The sequence below is a fragment of the Nicotiana sylvestris genome, chromosome 6 (assembly GCF_000393655.2).
Source record: "Nicotiana sylvestris chromosome 6, ASM39365v2, whole genome shotgun sequence".
NCBI classification, from domain to species: Eukaryota; Viridiplantae; Streptophyta; class Magnoliopsida; order Solanales; family Solanaceae; genus Nicotiana; species Nicotiana sylvestris.
Genome location: NC_091062.1, coordinates 31,641,665 through 31,647,664, shown reverse-complemented (window position 1 = coordinate 31,647,664; position 6,000 = coordinate 31,641,665).

Here is a 6,000-nt window from a genome sequence, read left to right as displayed (position 1 = left end):
TTCAATACAGATTATGTTATGCTTTATGGGTGTATGAGAATCACGGAATGGCTTGAGTTGTTATTGGTAAAGGATGTGCGGTGCATAGAACATGAAGCTGCTTGGTTGTATTAAGGTGAGGTTACACTCTGCGGTGTTGGAGTGCTATTGGAGCACAGGTCGTCCGGTCCATTTGATCGGTCTAATTGCGGTTTGAGTAGAGTGGATGACTCTCGAGAATGGTTCCAATGGGTTCAAGATTTTACATGTAATAATTGGAGAATTTTAGGTTGTATATTTGGCTAGAAACTGAGGTTTCATTGGAGGGTGTCAAGACTCATGATATTTCTATATCATTATAGATTCTACACATCAGTATCAGGACGGTGAAGGTAATGGCTTTAGATTCGCAGGAAGTCTCTTCAGGGTAAGTATTTCGAATATGGTGCTTTTGAGGATATTTGAGAGAGTAGTTAGCGGTTTTTAAACCGTAGGACGATGTGGCTTTATGCTTAGGACTCGTGTGGCGAGTCTGGTCGAGGATTATGGTGTTATAGCGAGAAGAAGTATCTAGTTGAAGGTAAATCAGAAGGAACTTGGATAGATAGGATAGCTTGGTAGTAGGCCGGATCCGCATGGTAAGGATATGATTAGTCCTTTGGATGCTTACGAGGTAATGAGTTTCTACAGGTGTTTCACGGCAATGCTCGTAGGTTTTGATGGCTTGCGTATCTTGGTTGAGTTAGAAGGAGTCAGTCCTGATGGTTTGGTTTTGTGCAAAGGGGATTCGGAGAGTTCTTAATGATTTCTACCACGATTTGGAGTTGTATTTTTTCTACGAGCGTGAGGAGCATGGAATATATTGTGATTTCCTTCTCGATGGAATCAATGGAAAGTTCTTGGCTTGTTGAGTACATAGTTGTTGTGGCTCAGAGTGGATTATGAAGTTCTCATATTTATCCTAGGATGGTATGGTATATGTGGTATGATGTGTAGGGTTGAGATCGGCATGTGTAAGGTCATGGTTCAGTTTTGGAAGGAAGGTCATAAATCCTTAGGTGGCATGGGCAGTTTCAGAAGACTAGATAAACAAGATCGGATATGGTGATTCGTGTGTTGTATGGACTTGGAGATTGGGAGTTCTCATAAACAGATTAGGTCGTGCTTGTGGACCGCGTATATCAGTTTTGTGTGGTAACTATTGGAGGTTTGGAGACCCGAGTGGATCCTTGTTGCTTAGTATGCTAGATTTTGGTGTGATATTGGGCAGAGATTGGTTGTCTCTGTGTCGTGTTATTCTGGGTTGTTACGCTAGGACAACGATGTTGGTTATGCCAGGAATGCCACGGATTGAGTAGCGAGGTTCGACGGATTATATTCGCAGTAGGGTGGTGTTATTTTGGAAGACCCAGCGGATGGCTAGGAAGGGTTGTTTTTCTTATTTGGCCTTCGTGATGGATATCAGTGCAGAGATTCCTACCATTCCGGTGGTGAGGGATTCTCCGGATGTGTTTCCTGCTGCCGGGCATGTCGCCGGACATGGTTGTTGATTTCAGTATTTATTTGGTGTCGAGCATCGTATCGTATAGCACCAGCGGAGTTAAAGGGGTTGAAGGAGCAGTTTCAGGGACTCCTCGATAAGGGGTTCATTGGTAGGCCAATATGGATATGTGTTCTAACTCGAGTCGGCTTGGTTGACTCCTAGTTGTATTGTTGAGGGATGTGTTGATTCGATTGTAATTGAGCTTGTTAGTGATCTAGGGATATCTATGAGTTACCTTTCCGTGTTGTGAGGTGTTAGGTTTTGTTAGTTATAGGCACATGTGGTGCGGTTTTGTTGGGGTCTCTCAGTGGAATTCGAGCGGGAGGAGAGTATTGGGTATTGCTCGGCGGATGGCGTATCGGTTATGTCCTTTCGGGTTTGTGTAATGTTATGTCAATTGCTTCGCCATGGTTTTGATGATTTGCTTTTGGTTTTAGACATAAAATTGCGCGCGGTTGTTGATTTTGAGCATAGTGACTTAAGGTGTTTCATGTGGACCAGTGTCTGGATAGGGTCGCGTATTGCAGTGAAGTTATGTGGAGGTATGACCCTTCCGATTAGATTCGTGTGTTTTGTTTCTATGATGTGTGACGGGTTCCGAGCATTGTGTTGTTGTGGTACTGGTGAGCTTGTGGTACAGCTCTCTCATTTGAGTCATTTTCATGATTTGAGTATGTTAGGATTGTTGCTTATTGGTGCGCGGATTGCACGAGTTGTGGCTTTAGTTTGTATTGATGTGCCATGTCACTAGAGTAGTTGTGGCTTTAGTTTGCCGAAATTGGGATTTTGACGTTTTCCGGTTGATAGGTGAGATTTTGATATAGGGGTCGGAATGGAATTTCGGAAGTTGGAGTAGGTCCGTTGTGTCATTTATGACGTGTGTGCATCATTCAGATTTGAATTGATGGGTTTCAGTATCGTTTGTGGAATTTGAAAGTTCTTAAGTTCTTAAGCTTGAATCCGAAGTTGATTTGGTATTTTGGCGTTGTTTTGAGTGATTCGAAGGCTCGACTAAGTTTTAATGATGTTATGGGAGGTGTTGGTATGTTTGGGTTGAGGTACCGAGGGTCTTGGGTGTATTTCGGGTGAGTTTTGAGCGAGTCCGGGCATTACCGGGACTCATGTATTGGTTCTGGTGCTTAAATTTACAGTTGAGGTGGAAGTTTTACCGCTGGGGCGGAAAATGGTCCGCGGTCCGCGGTGAGGAAGAATCCGCAGGTTCACTGGTCTGACTTCGAAAGCCTATATCGTTTGATCTACAAGGAAATTTGAGATTATTCAAAAACAAAAGTTGTAGCCCTTCGTATCTAGTTTTTAGAAAGCTAAAGAAATCACAAGTGGAAAATCTGTAGAGAAAGTTATGGCCGAAATACTAAAGCATATCACTACAGTCAACATTTTCCGCTGTAGCAATAGTTTTACCGCGGACAGCGGTGATAAGGATCTAAAAGGTGCTCTATAAATACGAGATTTGGGGTTTTATTTCATATTTTGACCCAGAGAGCTCGGGTTTTGGCAATTTATCGAGGGATTTTCGAGAAAACCATCGGGTTAAGTGGTTCTAACTCAATTTTGGCTAAAATACATGATTATAACGTTGGATTCATCATTTGAGTAGAGATTTGGAATGTAAATTTGGGGAAAATTGTGGAACTTCAAAAAATGAATTTTGGGGATTTGAAAGCCGATTTGAAGTCGGAATTGAGTGAAACTAGTATGGATAGTATTGTAATTGAATGGGTTGTCGGATTTTGAGACTTTGGTCAGATTCCGAGACGTGGGTCCGGGGGCCGGATTTGAGCAATTTTAGGATTCTTGAGTTAATTTGATTACTTTCACCTGGGCTTTGTTCCTTTAGCGTATATTGATGATAATCTACTAATTTTGGTTAGATTTAGAGCATTTGGAGGCCGATTCGAGAGGAAAAGGCATCGCGAGCTAGAGTTTGGACTGGTTTGAGGTAAGTAATGATTGTAAATATTTGTCCTGAGGGTATGAAACCCTGGATTTCACATCGTCGTGCTACTTTGAGGTGATGCACATATTAGATGACGAGCATGTGGTCGTGCACCATTGGGGATTGTGACTTAGTCCATCCCGTATGGCTGTTAAGTCACGTATTTGATTAAAACTTGTTTGATATCATTGTGTTTTGGAAAGCAGTATCATGTTTTGGGTTGAATGCCATATTAGGCCTCGTGCCAACTGTTTTAGACCCTCAGGGGATTTTTACTACTATTCCTCACTATTTTGACTTCATATTTGTACTCAGTCATGCTGTATTCTACTGTTTTCATAGCTCAGCCTTATTTACTCCGTTTTGATATTTTTAAATGATATTTTGGGCTGAGAATTATGTTTTACTATTGCTCGAGTGGATTGAAAGATTTCTGACTGAGTGAGGCTGAGGGCCTATGTTGTGAGGATATTATAGGATCGAGGTGCGCACCGTAGCAGTGTGGTACTGATTTATGATTATGAGGCCGAGGGCCTGATTTGTTACGCCACGAGGTGGCTTGTTATGAGGCCAAGAACTTGTTTGATTATACCACGAGATGGCTTGATATTGTGCTTGGGTTGTAAGGGGCCCCTCCCGGAGTCTGTACACCCCCAGTGAGAGCGGGGTACCCAGTAGAGTGATATGATGTAGCCCGAGGGGCTGTTGTTGTTTCATGTTGTTGCTCGAGGGGCTGTTCTTGATCCATGTTTGCCCGAGAGGTGGTTCTGGATTCATGTTATGCCCGAGGGGCTGATTTCGAGGGATTGTGAGGTAGCCTAAAGGGCTGGTTCTATTCATATTATGCCCGAGGGGCGGTTTATGGTACATGTTTTTCCCGAGGGGTTGTTTACGTTTTCTATCATTTATACTCACTCTTTTATCACTCGTTTGAAAATATTGAAAACTGTTTCAAAAAGATTTTTACTGAAACTGAGCTTGATTTACGAGGTAAATTATTTGTGTACTGCATTGGAAATGATCTACATTTGTTGTAGTGTTATGACGTAGTTTACGTGTTTTCTTACTGCTCAGTTTTTATTTATTTTTATTACTTACTGAGTTGGCATACTCACATTACTCCCTACACCTTGTGTGCAGATTTAGGTATTTCTGAACCTGGTAGCGGGTGTTGATTGCTTAGTGGCAGAGTCATTGGAGTTAAGCACTGCTTTCCTCCCTCTTGTCTTCCTTAGACTGTATTTAGTACATTCATAGACTTTTGTTGTATTCAGACCTTAGTAGATGCTCATGACTTGTGACACCCCGATGTCGGGCTTGTGTATTCATTCCGCACAGTTAATTTAGACTTACATTTTAAGACATTTGATTAATTAAAGGCTTAAAAATGATTCTTATTGATTAAATGGTTAATTCGGGAGTTGTGTCTGTTGGCCTAGTTTCACGACAGGCGCCATCACGACCAGGTCTGTTTTAAGGTCGTTACAAGTTGGTATCATAGCAAAGGTTACATAGGTCTCACGAGTCATGAGCAGGTTTAGTAGAGTCTCGCGGATCAGTACGGAGACGTTTGTACTTATTCTTAGGAGGCTGCAGAACCTTTAGGAAAAACATCACATTCTTGAATTCTTATCGTGCGTCCTTGATTCAGCTTGAAATGTAACTCTTTGAATTCTTTCCACGTATTCGTATGCGTGCATGAGCACTCAGTATCATATATGCATCGATGGTTTGTGATTTCCTGATCGAGGGGCAAGATGTGATCTTTGTATGCTGATGTTGGGCCAGTTTGGAGGACTTGAGGCTGGGTTTTGCCTATGGCTTGAGCACTGAGGCGTTGATTGTGTGAGCACGTGCTTTTGGATTTGTATGACCAACAATGTCCCTATTAGTGGGAGTGATGACTGGATGGCTATGTGATGAGTATGATGTGACTGCGAGATGTGTGCCTATGATTTGAATGAAACAAGAAGAGTCTGCTTCAGGTTCTGCTTGTGGGTAGTAAGAACTATCTGGTGCTTGATTCTCATCGTGATTTGATGTATAGCCTGAGTTCTGGGCGTGTTGAAGGACCTTTTCATGTTGCCTAGTTGGGAAGTGAAGTAGATTTCACGTTGTGATATGAGTTCAGAATCAGGAAGATTAAGTGACTGCATAATGTTTATGACGGTGGAAGGTATAAGAGATGTTAGTTTGAGGCGAAGCAGGTGGGTTATCTCCTATGGAGTGTTCTGAAGTTTGTGTGATCCTTTATGTCGTTTATTGGAAGGTCTCTGTTACCAGTGAAATATGTGTGTTGCAATTTGAATTTTGGTCGCTTAAGAGAGTGGGCTTGACTGTTACGAGGGTGAATGCGAGATTTGTAGAAGATTTGAAGTACTAGATGGTCTGTGTTACACGAGCTTTATGAAGGATTGAGTTTAATCTTACTATGGTATTATGGCAGTAATAGAGCGTATGCATTATGAGTTATTGTGTGTTTTGGACTATGGCTTTGCGCCAAGTGGGGAGTTTGCTATTG